At 37.4% G+C, this 17056-nt stretch overlaps 1 long non-coding RNA gene across 7 annotated transcripts; it reads right to left on the reverse strand.

Annotated features, from left to right (window-relative positions):
* Positions 1-5495: 5495 nt before the first annotated feature.
* LOC110899262 lies at positions 5496-13654 on the reverse strand. Of its 7 annotated transcripts, none has more exons than XR_004877629.1 (4): positions 13507-13654; positions 7891-12741; positions 7041-7125; positions 5496-5896 (listed from the first exon to the last, which is right to left on the reverse strand). It is a non-coding gene; the product is annotated as an uncharacterized LOC110899262 (long non-coding RNA). The 7 variants fall into 7 exon arrangements; XR_004877628.1 differs by having other exon boundaries at positions 5976-7125; XR_004877626.1 differs by having other exon boundaries at positions 5496-5717; positions 5794-7125.
* Positions 13655-17056: the final 3402 nt, after the last annotated feature.

Genomic DNA, 17056 nt, shown 5'->3' on the forward strand with positions numbered 1-17056 from the left:
TAGCCGCGATTGCAAATATATTTGTCCCTTTAAACCCAAATCCGGTCTTAAGCCCTTATCATGTGAATTTAGTTTAGGTGCGGTCAATCTACCTAGGGTCTCACGCTAGGATCTATGGTCCACCTAATCCCGCCTCAAGCTTATAGAACTAAAGGAACGATCACTAGACCAATTCCCAACCGTCTTATATCAAAACCAAGAGAATTTACAATCAAATTTTTTTCTTTTTCTATTTTTTTTCATTTTTCTTTCTTTTTTTTTCCTTTCATGAGCGTAGACGATGCTTTCCCTAACCAAGAGGCAATCCGGCTGTAGAGTCACTATCCCCAACCCAGATTACTTAAGCTTCGGTACTTTTTTTCCTTTTCTTTGCACGGTCGATTTCACACACCCTAGCGGTAATCCGGCTGTAGAGTCCCTATCCCCAGCCCAGACTACATAGGAATGCACTACTTTCATTTAGTTTCTAGCTCACTTTTTTATTCTATTTATTTTTTTGCATGATCACAAACTCTAACGGTTGTAACTTATAACGGTGTCCCTTATACTCTTATTGTCAGTTTGAATTTCCCATATTTCCCAGATGAAAACCCACTAGCAGACCGACAATTAAGGTGTATTAGCTCAAAGAGACTTAAAACCAAACCCGGGCCTATCCACATATCCCTAACTAGACACAAGCTCAATTTATTTAATCTCATATTATTATTATTTGAACCCGAATAAAAATTCATCTTTTCTATCATTTTCCGTATTAATTTTGCAAACTTCTTTACTCAAAAGACATTTTCTGATTTTTCAATTTTTTTTTTATTTTTTTTAATTTTTTTAAAGTTTTTATGACTCAAGACTCAATAACTAAACACTAAACGATGTTTCTCATCCCCACACTTAAACTCTACATTGCCCTCAATGTAGGATGGAAACCGACTCAAAAGACTAAAAATAAATAAGAAATAAAAAATGGGCAAATCGGAAAGGACTTAGCTGGTTATATTAGCGCATATGCTCCAAAACTCTTGTCCAATCCAGCTCGATCGTATAGCATTTCGGTCGCGATCGGCTTTAACTCCAACTGACATGCTCGGTAAATGCCTGATATTCGAAAAGCAGCTTCAAACTCACCCGAATGGAGATTGAGTACGGGTGGTACAATTCAAACCTGCATAAACAAAAACAAGCAAAAACCAAAGCAGTACCGACTCTAAACAAAATACGACTCGATAAACTAAATTAGACTTAATATACAAAAACTACGACTCTATACAAACACTACAAAACCTCCCCACACTTAAATTTAATCAGGAGGCTTTTCCTTGACTTGAACCCGGTCCAACCCATTTAATTCCACCCGATCCTCATAAACACTTAAAATTTTAACGGTGGAATTATAAAAGAATTTTAAATATTTAACCGGGTTGAAACGCCAAAATTTGAACTTACCTGGCAAGAGCCGCTGAAACACGATCCCAGGTGTTCTTCTCATTGCCTTCTCCCGTGATTTTGAACTTTTACTTGCATTCGCTATCAGTACCACGGGCCAGCTGTGGTGTTCTTCCTCTTCTACCACCACTTCTTCTTCTTTGATGTCCGTCATTGGGTTTCTTGCAAGTAAAGCTTCTAAATATGCAAGGTCCCCCTCCGGATCAAATGTACCTACTTCTTCATCTACAGGCAAACCCTCTAACTCATCCGCAAATTCTCTCTCCCAAAGCAGCTCATCTTCACTTTCCTCATCCTCTTCATCTGACAAATCCCATATTGGTTCGGTGGGATAAGACTCATCATCAGAGACATCCAGGTCAATAGGATTACCTGCCATTAAAAGAGTAGAAAGAGCAGAAAAAAGTAGAGAGAAAAAAAAAGAAAACTAACTAAAAAAATTACACAACTATACAAATAGCACAGATTTGTCAATTAGGTCTAATCAAAGCTAATAAACGCAATCGCCAAGAGTCCCCGGCAACGGCTCCAAAAACTTGATGTGCTAAAAGTGGTCTAATTAAACTAACTAATTTTAACCCTAAATTAGACACTCTAAGTTTTAAATTTATAAAAAACAGACTCTCTAAAACCTAGACCACACCACCGGCAAGTGTACCGGTCAATGCAGTATAGCCTAAGTAAGTCCGAGTATCGAACCCACGAGACTCTCTGATTACGCTAATTAGACTCTATCTAGACCTAGACTGACACGGACTCCAACTGTTGATTGGGGGGAGGGGGGTTACGGAAAAACTAAGGAAATCTATATTAAACTACTAAATTAACTAAAGCTAGACTAAAGACGAATGAAGGCTAAGGGCTTTTCTTATATAGAGAGCGAGACCACCTAGACAAGAATACTGGATCGTTTTTAAGAGATTACCGATTAAGTTAAATGCACGAGTTATGGAACCGGGATCATATGATACTAAACCTATTAAGAACCAACTAAGCCCCTCGACCCTTCTCAAGGAGAAACCTGTGGAACTACCTAGGCCGTTAATCCTACCGGTTATTAGACGCCTTCCCAGTTGTCTAATTATTGTGTAAGTACCCTAATGTTGACCTACTCTTTTCCAATCATAGATCTAGGGTAGTTTGAAGTAATCAATTTGACTTGATAGACTAATAAAACCGACAGGTAAACCAAGACATGACCTTTTCCAAGGACTATCTAAAGCAATTCGCCGGGTAAGACCTACCAATAGCCCCTCACTTCCCAGGTATTAGGACTAGTAGAACACTAAGACTTAGCAAATTATTATCAATTACTTCTAGGGGTTATTGCGTAATTTCATCCTAAAGAGTTAAGGTTTTCTAACGTGATATAGACACTCACCGAAATCCTAAACCCTAATATGACTCTATGTTGTGATATAGACCGTCACTAAGAATCATATGAAGCAAATAGTAATAATAAACCAAATTAAAGTATGCATACACATCAAACCATTAAATCAAACTGCTTACTAAACACAATCAACCCATAACAATCATGCAATTAATAAAACCGGTAAAATCTTCAAGTTAATCCATTCATCAAATCTAGGTGGCTTAAAATTTTAGCCAAGAATCATGGTCTTAAAAACAAATAAACAAAGTCGCATAACTGAGTTCATTGAATTAAAGAACAAAGAACTAAGAAAACAAAAGAAACTGAGAAGATAGAACCCGTAAGCTTCAAACCCGCTAACTTCCAATGATTCCTAGCCTTGAATTCTTTCGCCAAAGATCTCCTTCAAATTCGTCCAACTGCCTCTGATCTTATATCTAATGTCGATGTTGCGTATATCTCCCTTGTTCTCTTGCTGCCGTTGATTATTTATCCCAAAAAGTGGCCTTACAAAAGCTAAACCTCCTTCAAATCATGGGCTCGGCCCATATGATGATAATTACCAATAGTCTTTTTTAGTTTGTGCCTCTAATATTTTCGTCTGATGTGATTACGTCCAGCAGCCGCCTTCCCATTCTTTCAATATTAATTATCTCCAAGACAATAATGTAATATGTTTCCTTTTTATTCTGATCGATCTCACACTATTCACAATATGGCATCCTTTTTCCTTTTCGAATATATATGTATATATTGAACATAGAGATAATTCATATATGGCCTCCAGTAATAATAACAAGAGATAAGTAGCCTCGGCCCAATCAAGGAAAGTAGCGGCAACTTCAATTCAGTCACTGGCGCCTCACTCTGCCCAACTGGCTGGTTAATTTCTTATTACTCCTTTTCGCTTCATTTGCACCAGGAACTAGCCAAACACAAGATAATATAATAATATACTAAAACTAAATAAAAGCAAATAAAAACTGTACAAAAATTATACAATTTACACGGGACAAATGTGTATATTTTACCCTACATCAGTTATTCACTGATAATGTGGGTGAATATGTGGGTCTCTCACCATATCTTGCCTCTCAAGGTATCTCCCATTACACGACACCACCTCACACACCTGAACAAAATGGTATTGCCGAACGACGTCACCGACACGTTGTTTAAACCGGACTCGCATTACTCCACTACTCCCACTTACCACAACATTTTTGGTCTCATGCTTTTCAAACCGCTACTCATCTCATCAATCGCTTACCTACACCCACCCTTCACAACAAATCACCCTATGATATGTGTTCAAAACCACTCCCGGTTATTCCAAACTCAAACCGTTTGGTTGCCTTTGCTACCCATGGTTACGACCATACGCCACTTCCAAACTACATTCACATTCAATGGCGTGCATCTTCCTAGGGTACTCATCCTCCAAGTCGGCATTCAAATGCTATGACCCCCTTAATCACAAACTCTACCACTCTCGCCATGTCCAATTTGTTCCGCACATCTTTCCATCTCAAGCCACCAATTCCAATCCCAAACATGTGTCATTCGACACTTTCTTACCACCACAACCCTCGGCTCCAATTTCCTCACCAACGCCTCCCTCTCCTAACACCACTCACCCTTCTCAACCACAACCACCCAACATTCAACCAACCACACACCATCCACACTCTACCCAACTGCCCACCACACCCGAAACCCAAATCGCTGCCACCCCTCCTATACACGGCCCAACCCACCCTTCTTTACATCGCAATGGCCCAACTCCCAACTCCAATACTCCAAGCCCAGATACACAGCCACCTACACCATCCTCCCCTCCCCTTGTATCTCCAAACGACTCATTACCCACTGACGCCGCTGATCCACACAACGGCCCACTACCTCAGCCTGATGAACCGGCCACTCCACCAACCGGCTCCAACCCATCTCTTACACCCATCTCACCCGAATCCCAAACAAACCAACCCGGTTCCCCTATGGACTCTACCCACAACCATCCTCCACGAACTCGCAGACAACCCAAACCCAATTCAAAATACTACAACTCAAGTTTCGTTAACTCCACCACCATTCATCCTCTACCCGTATCTCTTGAACCATCCACTTATACTCAAGCCTTGAAAGATCCGGATTGGCGCCACACCATGGATCTGGAGTACAATGCTCTCATCCATAACAACACATGGGAACTTGTACCTCACACAACCCAAACTCCTATTGGTTGCAAATGGGTATTCCGAATCAGACGCAAACCCGACAGCACAATTGACAAATACAAAGCACGTCTTATTGCTAAAGGGTTTCACCAACAATATGGAAAAGACTATCATGAAACATTTAGCCCTGTTACAAAACCCGTTACCATTTGCACCGTTCTCTCCATTGCCCTTTCAAAAGGGTGGCCTTTACGTCAACTAGATGCAAACAATGCGTTTCTTCATGGGACCCTTCATGAAGATGTTTTTATGATACAACCTCCCGGATTCACAAATTCAGAATTCCCTCGTCACATTTTGTTACGCCCACCTTTATACCTCCCTAAATGAGATATTATCATACTAAAATTTAACAAAAATCGGGCATGACCCGTTCTTATTATGAACAATTCCCTGTAAGACTAAGTCGTAATAACTTAAAAATACAACACAACGGAAAATATGACCCCAAAATTTCGTTCTTTAATAGACATAGTACTTACAGGAAAGTTCGAATACCAAATGTCATACACTCATTAAAAAGGATTTACCACGTTCCATTACATTAATACTTCGGACCTACATTTGTTAAACTATGTGACCGATCCTTCCCGTACAATCCTTTGCTCTTGACTTGATCTTCAATCTTTCTATCCTTCACAATGATGCTAAATCCACGCAACCTGCATTCACCACATACGTGTGCATCGGTTAGATTTAATGACATCATTCCTAAACTAAACACACATGATCAATAACCAGTCAGCGTTCCTTCTTCCCATACTGATCCTTACGAATATGCTTTCCATGTACATTCGTGCACTTCAATTCCTTAACCTTGGTAAAGACATTAATAGAGTACCTGCAATCACCTCTTCATACTCAAGTCAACGGTTTAGTAACTTAACGCTTCCACTTATTTAAGTTGTACGAACACATACCCAAGTTCCGTTCGCTCATAAGCAATGAATCCTACTTCAAACGCAAGCACAAACACACATGTATTCATAGACGTGAACTTCCACACGTGATTACGTACCCACGTACAAACTTACAACCCTTATAAATCACTTAAATCATCCCAAGGTTTACTAAGGTATGCTGATTACAAGCTTCCATACAAATAGACCACGTACATACATTATAAACTGCACAATTCTACACTATTTTAACAGCTCGATACGCATAAAAACTGCACTATTTTAATAGCAATACACAGTACAATTCTGCACTATTTTGGCAGCTCAAAATGTATAAAAACTGCACTATTTTAACAACAATAAACATGACAATTCTGCACTATTTTGGCAGCTCAATTTGCATAAAAACTGCACTATTTTAACAACCATTAACATGAAAATTCTGCACTATTTTGGCAGCTCAAAATGCATAAAAACTGCACTATTTTAACAACCATTAATATGAAAATTCTGCACTATTTTGGCAGCTCAAAATGCATAAAAACTGCACTATTTTAACAACCATTAACATGAAAATTCTGCACTATTTTGGCAGCTCAAAATGCGTAAACACTGCACTATTTTAACAACCATTAACATGAAAATTCTGCACTATTTTGGCAGCTCAAAATGCATAAAAACTGCACTATTTTAATAACAATTAACAGCACAATTCCGCGCTATTTTGACAACTTGATATGCATACAAACTACACCAATATTCTAGCAAATTACTGCACAATTCTGCATTGTTTTCACATCTTTATATGCATAAAAACTACACTAATATACTCTTATTTTAACCCGTTCGGTCTTCTTAGCGAATACCATCACCTCCAATAACCGAATCCTAAATAAACTTAGATTACCATACTTAAGTGACTCGCATATAGCCTTCCTAAAATGGTGTAGGAAGTGATTCAGAAATCACGTCCTTAATGCTCCTTACTTGTTACGAATGTCAATAAAGCATCTTGCATAATTGCTAACATTTATCATACAAATAACCTCTTTTACTACTAAGGAAGGAGTCGGGGAGTTTACTTACCTCGTGCATCCGAATTTACACATAGCTTCCGTGTTTACCTTCGACCCGTAGCGCTTCCATATTTGTGCCTCTATTGACATGACTCCTATCCATACATGTCATCATAATTGTAACACGGTTAGCTTACAAAAATTCGTTCATTCGGCTTTCAAATCATGCAATATTTGACTTTCGTTAGCTTATTAACGCATATAAGGGATATGTATCATCATACTTTATTACTACCGAACATAACACATCAACTAGCAAGTTCATAATGCAATAGTTTCTCGCATACGACTTTTACCTTTTTAACTTCAATCCTATACATAATCCACTCTCATTTAAACTATGCCATTCACTTACATAACTATTGCATTCACATATAGTTTGCATTCCATAACACTTTTTACAAAAGATCAATTCCATAATTTCCACATACAACACAAGACTTCCTAATTCATTCAAAATTTATAAAATTAACCATTCAAGCATTTAATCGAACACTTGGTGTGCATATAACAACCTTAGCACTAAGTACAAGTGTTTTATGCATAACTTCTCTAGTAGTCTTCACAACTTTTATCAATCAAAATCACATAATTCATTCATAGTAAAACCCTAGGAGTTCATCAATTTTACTAGTACTCATACATTCATCATCATAATATTCAATCTATGGAACTACAAGATCACCAAACTACTAGATTAAGTGGGTTTTGCCTAATCCATACTCATATTCAAAATTTAACATCTCTTGATGTTTTGACAACCCTAGCAACCATTACTCATACCAAATTTCTGCATTACATACCCGAATTATACTAGACCCACAAAATCAAACATCACAAAATTGCAAATTTCGACTTACTTGATGTTGGGTATGCTTAGATGATCACCATTCTTAGTTCATGCATTCAACTAGGCTTCAATTCCCCTTTCAATTTGATAGATTTTGGTGTTCTAGGGTTTGACCCTTTTCTTTCTCTTCTTCTGATCGAACACACGCCCAGGTGTGTGGTTTAAGGGATATCATTACTTTTTTTTTATATTCTATCTTTTCCTTTTGTCCATATCAACCCCTCATGTTTACCATTGTTCATAATTTACCCAATTCCTATTCTTATTTGTTTAAACCAAGCATTTAACTTGGTTTGATAACCTAGTTATTGCATCTCCTTCTTTTAAACGTGATAACATATTAACAACTAGATAATTTGAATTTTAGGGCGTTACAAATCTACCCCCCTTAAAGAAGGTTTCGTCCCGAAACCTCTTTCTTTTCTTCTACAATCCGTCTAGTCTTATTCTTCGTTCGTCCACTCATTCAAGTTACATTGGACGACTTACATAAGTATGTTGTGAGGAATTGGCTAATCACACATCCCATAGTCCGTAATTTGAAACTAGCATCCTGACATATTATTTATACTTATCAAGATTTTAAATTTCCTTGCGAAAACCCATCCCTAGTCATCATTAATTTATTCATTTCCGCATACAATCTCGTTCACTCGTACACATTAAACATATCGTACCTATTCATATGGAGGTACTTTTTCAGTGATTGCGTAAAATTTTCATAAACTCATCCAATCTTTCCTTACAAATATTCTAGATGTGTTACTTATTTCATTCGTTCGCATACATAACTTCCCACACATTCATCATTAAAACATGATAGTTGTCTTGAATTTCTTAGCTTCATAATCAACTTGGGGTGTTCCTAGTGTTTAATGAATGCTAGAACTGAATTAAGGACCTTAGCCTAATAAACAAACAATTTCAGCATAAGCAGATAAGGGGGTCCCGTCGCCGACGGGCTCGGGAAGGTCCCGTCGCTGAACATTGCCCGTAGACAGACAGTTAGCGCGTCGGGTGGAGGGGTGTTGTCGCCGACGGCATAAAGGCCGTCGCCGACGGGCTCTCTGGTGTGCAGACGCTGTTTGACCAAAATTTTTGTTCCCGGGTCCTTTTTCCAACCTGAAATGGTCTCGGGCAGTCACGAAACCTTCCATAACATCCCATAACGTCCCAACCCATGTTATAATAGTAATTTATCCATAACCCATTTCCGTTTTCATCTAAAAGCATAGCTCGAAATCCTTAAATCACTTACTTGCGTGGCGCTTAGAAACGAACACACTTTCACGAGAGCGTAGGTTTGAGAGATTCGAGCATCGTACATTCATGTATTAAATAATTTTCTAACCTTACTACCTTGGTGCAGTACTTGAACATGCAACAACGAGTCGGTCCTCTTCGTCACCATCCATACCATGTTTCGTATTGACCTCGTTCATCTGTGTGACGAGCTTTCGCTTATGAACATTCTTTCATTGACCTTGATAGGTTTATCACACTATGATATCTGCCATACTCATTATAAGATTGGGGATTATCACATTTCATTCAAATTCATTTAAACATGATGTTTATTACTTCTCCTTGTTTACATATTACTACTTTCAAGATTCTTTTTAAAGCACTAATGTGTTAGACCTATTCACAACGGGTCAATACATGACCATTTCTTAATATATCATTCTCATTGTTTGACCCATTCTTGACGGGTAAATACATAATCATTATTTCGTAATTCTTTAACTCATTTGGTGTACTACACTACACATTTCCTTTCTTCTCTAGCACTCCCTTAGTTTGAAACTAAATTATTTCTCAGCTTCTGCAGTTTGACTTTTCAAGGTCAACTACCACTTATTTCTTATTATCTACATGCGTATCGAAGTACACGTTTGTACTCCTTTTCAATTCAAACATGCTTACGATCTCATAGCTTCACTGTTCCAGTGTTTTCTTGCAAACACTTACCCTTCCCGTTTTAAAGGTTAGTCATAATATTTATTTCGCTTACAATACCAACATTTTAGTTCCATTCGCTTATATACTTTCATTTCTTTTACGCATTCGATTACCCAATTAAATGGGTAATGGCATATACTCTCATAATGAGATTCAAGCATACCACTTACGACCCGGTAACATCGGGTTAATTGCTTTCAACATAAATCTTTCGTTCTATCCGTATAACGGGTTGAACTTCATACATTTGTTATTGCATTCATGACCACCCGTTCTAAACGGATGGTACCTTATCCTTACTCGACTTGTTCAACTTGAACCAGTCGACTTGCATAGCTTATCATAACCTTCTTTAGCATAACCAAATCCGCAAGGGATTTGCATCATTCATATCTTTCATTCCTTGAATCCGTCTCGCGGATTCAAACTTTGCATTCATGTCTCGTTGATCCGTACTCTTTTTTTTACGGATTCAACATTCTTCATTCTCATCACTTATACTTTTTACTCTTACGTAGTATCCTCAGTTTCCCGAGAGTCTTATTACCCATTCCACCTGCACGCCCACCTGCTACCCAGTTCTACCAGACATACCTGCGATAATTACCACGGTCTCACGAACGTCATATGCTTCTTGCGTACTGGCCAGGTGCGCAATCCACGTACTAGTTTCGTGCCTTCGTGTAATCATCGCCTTATGTCCAAGAAATGGGTTTCAGTTTCGTGCATATTTCTAAAACTTCCCCAAGACCACATCGTTGTCTTTCGTTTAATAATTACCCTCCCAAGGAAATCTCTTCCTTTTTCTTTTAACATCGGCACCCATACATATTAGTAGCGTGTACCTGGGGTTAATTTGCCTATTTGCATCTTTGCCCGCCTTAGCATTCATCCTATTCTGCATTCACGGACCCTCCCCTTCAATCACTTATGCTTACCTTGCATATACAAAACCGTTAGTTTCTTCATTCACATGCATAAATACATACTTACATTCGCTTCTGCCCTTAGATCTTGATCGAGTCCTAGATTGTACGGGTTCCTTGTCACACGAGCACACAGGTTTGAGTTAAAGTACTACCTTCTCATACTTGATTTCTCTCAAACCAGGGCTCTGATACCAACTTGTTACGCCCACCTTTATACCTTCCTAAATGAGATATTATCATACTATAATTTAACAAAAAACCGGGCATGACCCGTTCTTATTATGAACAATTCCCTGTAAGACTAACTTGTAATAACTTAAAAATACAACACAGCGGAAAATATGAACCCAAAATCTCGTTCTTTAATAGACATGGTACTTACAGGAAAGTTCGAATACCAAATGTCATACACTCATTAAAAAGGATTTACCACGTTCCATTACATTAATACTTCGGACCTACATTTGTTAAACTATGTGACCGATCCTTCCCGTACAATCCATTGCTCTTGACTCGATCTTCAATCTTTCTATCCTTCACAATGATGCTAAATCCACGCAACCTGCATTCACCACATACATGTGCATCGGTTAGATTTAATGACATCATTCCTAAACAAAACACACATGATCAATAACCAGTCAGCGTTCCTTCTTCCCATACTGATCCTTACGAATATGCTTTCCATGTACATTCGTGCACTTCAATTCCTTAACCTTGGTAAAGACATTAATAGAGTACCTGCAATCACCTCTTCATACTCAAGTCAACGGTTTAGTAACTTAACGCTTCCACTTATTTAAGTTGTACGAACACATACCCAAGTTCCGTTCGCTCATAAGCAATGAATCCTACTTCAAACGCAGGCACAAACACACATGTATTCATAGACGTGAACTTCCACACGTGATTACGTACCCACGTACAAACGTACAACCCTTATAAATCACTTAAATCATCCCAAGGTTTACTAAGGTATGCTGATTACAAGCTTCCATACAAATAGACCACGTACATACATTATAAACTGCACAATTCTACACTATTTTAATAGCTCGATACGCATAAAAACTGCACTATTTTAATAGCAATACACAGTACAATTCTGCACTATTTTGGCAGCTCAAAATGTATAAAAACTGCACTATTTTAACAACAATAAACATGACAATTCTGCACTATTTTAGCAGCTCAATTTGCATAAAAACTGCACTATTTTAACAACCACTAACATGAAAATTCTGCACTATTTTGGCAGCTCAAAATGCATAAAAACTGCACTATTTTAACAACCATTAACATGAAAATTCTGCACTATTTTGGCAGCTCAAAATGCATAAAAACTGCACTATTTTAACAACCATTAACATGAAAATTCTGCACTATTTTGGCAGCTCAAAATGCATAAAAACTGCACTATTTTAATAACCATTAACATGAAAATTCTGCACTATTTTGGCAGCTCAAAATGCATAAAAACTGCACTATTTTAACAACAATTAACAGCACAATTCCGCGCTATTTTGACAACTTGATATGCATACAAACTACACCAATATTCTAGCAAATTACTGCACAATTCTGCATTGTTTTCACATCTTTATATGCATAAAAACTACACTAATATACTCTTATTTTAACCCGTTCGGTCTTCTTAGCGAATACCATAACCTCCAATAACCGAATCCTAAATAAACTTAGATTACCATACTTAAGTGACTCGCATATAGCCTTCCTAAAATGGTGTAGGAAGTGATTCAGAAATCACGTCCGTAATGCTCCTTACTTGTTACCAATGTCAATAAAGCATCTTGCATAATTGCTAACATTTATCATACAAATAACCTCTTTTACTACTAAGGAAGGAGTCGGGGAGTTTACTTACCTCGTGCATCCGAATTTACACATAGCTTCCGTGTTTACCTTCGACCCGTAGCGCTTCCATATTTGTGCCTCTATTGACATGACTCCTATCCATACATGTCATCATAATTGTAACACGGTTAGCTTACAAACATTCGTTCATTCGGCTTTCAAATCATGCAATATTTGACTTTCGTTAGCTTATTAACGCATATAAGGGATATGTATCATCATACTTTATTACTACCGAACATAACACATCAACTAGCAAGTTCATAATGCAATAGTTTCTCGCATACGACTTTTACCTTTTTAACTTCAATCCTATACATAATCCACTCTCATTTAAACTATGCCATTCACTTACATAACTATTGCATTCACATATAGTTTGCATTCCATAACACTTTTTACAAAAGATCAATTCCATAATTTCCACATACAACACAAGACTTCCTAATTCATTCAAAATTTATAAAATTAACCATTCAAGCATTTAATCGAACACTTGGTGTGCATATAACAACCTTAGCACTAAGTACAAGTGTTTTATGCATAACTTCTCTAGTAGTCTTCACAACTTTTATCAATCAAAATCACATAATTCATTCATAGTAAAACCCTAGGAGTTCATCAATTTTACTAGTACTCATACATTCATCATCATAATATTCAATCTATGGAACTACAAGATCACCAAACTACTAGATTAAGTGGGTTTTGCCTAATCCATGCTCATATTCAAAATTTAACATCTCTTGATGTTTTGACAACCCTAGCAACCATTACTCATACCAAATTTCTGCATTACATACCCGAATTATACTAGACCCACAAAATCAAACATCACAAAATTGCAAATTTCGACTTACTTGATGTTGGGTATGCTTAGATGATCACCATTCTTAGTTCATGCATTCAACTAGGCTTCAATTCCCCTTTCAATTTGATAGATTTTGGTGTTCTAGTGTTTGACCCCTTTCTTTCTCTTCTTCTGATCGAACACACGCCCAGGTGTGTGGTTTAAGGGTTATCATTACTTTTTTTTTATATTCTATCTTTTCCTTTTGTCCATATCAACCCCTCATGTTTACCATTGTTCATAATTTACCCAATTCCTATTCTTATTTGTTTAAACCAAGCATTTAACTTGGTTTGATAACCTAGTTATTGCATCTCCTTCTTTTAAACGTAATAACATATTAACAACTAGATAATTTGAATTTTGGGGCGTTACACATTTGCAAACTCAAAAAATATCTCTACGGCCTTATGCAAGCACCGCATGCTTGGTACATTGAACTAACCAAATTTCTCATTAGCTTTGGTTTTAAAAAAATGTCTTTCTGATCCCTCTCTCTTTGTCTACAACCTCAATAATATCACTTGCTATCTCCTTGTGTACGTCGATGACATTGTTCATACGGGAAATCATAATCCCTTCATGGATTCCTTTGTTCAAGCCCTAAGCAAACAATTCTCTATCAAAGACTTAGGCCCTCTCCATCACGTCCTAGGAATCGAAGTCATTCCTACGCCCAATGGTCTATTTCTTTCTCAACATCGCCACATTCAAGATGTCCTCACCACCTTTAAAATGGATGGTGCAAAAGAGGTTCTCACTCCTTTAAGCGTTTCTGACCCGCTTTCCTCTAATGATTCCTCTCCTCTAGTCGATCCCACACCCTACAGAAAACTGGTAGGTACTCTGCAGTACCTAGCCTTCACCCGTCCAGACATCTCCTTTGCCATCAATAAAGTATCTCAATTCATGCATTCACCCAAATAATCACACTGGCAAGCTCTCAAACGGGTACTCCGATATTTGAAAGGAACGGTACATCACGGGTTGTTTTTGAAGCGCAATACCAACCTTACCTTACAAGCCTTCTTGGACTCAGATTGGGGTGGTATCAATGATTGGGGACGATCCACTACAGCATACATTTTATACCTTGGGTCCAATATCATCTCTTGGAAATCTGCAAAACAAAAAACGGTCTCTAGATCATCCACCGAAGCTGAGTACAAAGCTCTTGCTAATGCCGCAGCTGAACTTTCATGGGTTAAAAATTTACTCGGTGAACTGGGTCTACCAAATGTGAGCACTCCTTTGCTTTACTGTGACAACACCGGAGCTACCTATGTATGTGCCAATCCTGTTTACCACTCACGCATGAAACACATCGTCCTGGACTATCACTTTGTACAGGAACAAGTTAACTTCGGGCAACTCAAAGTTCTTCATGTCAGCTCAAAGGACCAACTTGCGGATGTCCTCACCAAACCGCTTCCACGGGCACCTTTCCTACTTTTTCGGTCCAAGATTGGAGTCTCCAATGGATCCTCCATCTTCCGGGGGCGTATCAACACCACAAATTAAGTCACCATTAATTGCAATTATTCTTAGTCAACAAGATTTGTAACCATTGCATAATTCTCTCCCTAGAAGATTTGTAACCATTGCATAATTCTCTCCCTAGAATCAAGCTCTTGTAATTATTGTATTCACTTTTGTACCACTATATATTGATTTGTAAATAATGAGAATAGTATCTTGATTCAATACAAACTTCTATTGTTTATACTACTTGCATAAAAGAAGGAAAAATAAACAGAAACAAACCCACGTAAACTCTAGCATATTCATTCCTCCATGATCTTATAATATTATATTCTTCAATAACCCACGTTTATTTCTCCAATTTACTCGGTCATGCTCTTTACTCGTGCCTCAACTACGTATGGAAAACACATGCTTAATGACCCTTTTACACCTTATTTATTTGCTCACTTAATCAACATGCTGACCCGAATTGAACCATGACACCCGTGAACAAACTCGATTAACCCAACAAATTGTTAATCAACAACATAACTGACTAGCAAAGAAATTGTTGTTTTAAACAAAAATACGACTATCAACAAACTATTGTAAATGTCCTCTCAAGTATATCATCATATCAATGTGTAGCTTGGCCAAGAAAGTATTAAATCAAGATAAAGATAGCCCCTTGGTTAGGAGGTCAACAATCGAAACTGCAGTCGGAACATATCAAACACTACGAATATGTGCGAGCAGCATATCATGAATGAAATGTAAGTCAAACTCAAGATGTTTCATACGTTGGTGAAACACAATGAAAAAGAACACGAAAAACGATTACAAATCAAAAGAGAACAATGAAAACAATAAACAATGAATAATGAATAAGATATAAAAAAGACTATGTTGAAATAAGAGCTCACCACATAGTGTATTCATGAATACACTAAAGTTGTCAAAATCCAGACAAAGTGTATGTACGAGTGAATACATTAAACTATATGAATAATGCACATACAACATATTTACAGTATATGCACCAAATTTTGTTAAAAAAACTAATATATTGTAGTGAATACATTAAAGTAATAATTCAATATTGAATTCACCAGAGATCCACTAAACTATACTCAAGATCTACATAATCTATACATCAATAAATACACTAGACTATGCCTAGAAGGCTTGTGGTAGTACATTCACAAATGAATTAACAAGAATATGTCAGTCATCCACTATATTCACCCATTAATATATTAAACTATTAGCAAAATTGATATTATATATACCTGGAGCAGCACCAGTCGCCCGAGCTCCTTATCATTTGGCACCGACTAAAATGAAAGAATTAAGGACCCAGTTGGATGATTTATTGGAGAAGGGTTTTATTCGACCTAGCTCGTCTCCTTGGGGAGCGCCTATTCTATTTGTGAAGAAGAAAGATGGCTCAATGCGTCTATGCATCGATTATCTTGAGCTGAACAAAGTTACAATTAAGAATCGATATCCATTGCCAAGGATCGATGATCTGTTCGATCAGCTACAAGGGGCAAGTTTCTTTTCAAAGATTGATTTGAGGTCGGGGTATCATCAATTGAAGGTCAGAACCGAAGATGTACACAAGACCGCGTTTAGAACAATATATGACCATTACGAATTCTTAGTGTAACACCTCGAAAATTTACATCCTATAATGTATTGACACGTGTCATAAGCTTGAACGTGAGAAAGAATACTCTAGAGGGACTAAAGTTAACAAACATGGAAAGTATATGAATTCAGGGTTCAAAATGTCAACAAGGGATAAATATACTCTACAGTAACCCTACATGATTCTCATACCTTCAAACGAATAAATCATGGATCATACAGAGCTAAATGTGCAAGAAAGTGAGAGATTACAAACTACAGGGGTTAAATGTGTCAACATGTTTAAGTTATACCTCTGAGTGACCATTTAGCAAACCCGAAGCTTCGTAACGGTAAATTATGCTCACTAGAATGCACGATAAAAAATTCATAAAGTTTCATTATAAAATGAGAAAGTTATGATCAAATTCGTACATGAGGTGTTAAAAGCGTCAACGTTGAAAATT

This window comes from Helianthus annuus, chromosome 13 (assembly GCF_002127325.2).
Source record: "Helianthus annuus cultivar XRQ/B chromosome 13, HanXRQr2.0-SUNRISE, whole genome shotgun sequence".
NCBI lineage: Eukaryota > Viridiplantae > Streptophyta > Magnoliopsida > Asterales > Asteraceae > Helianthus > Helianthus annuus.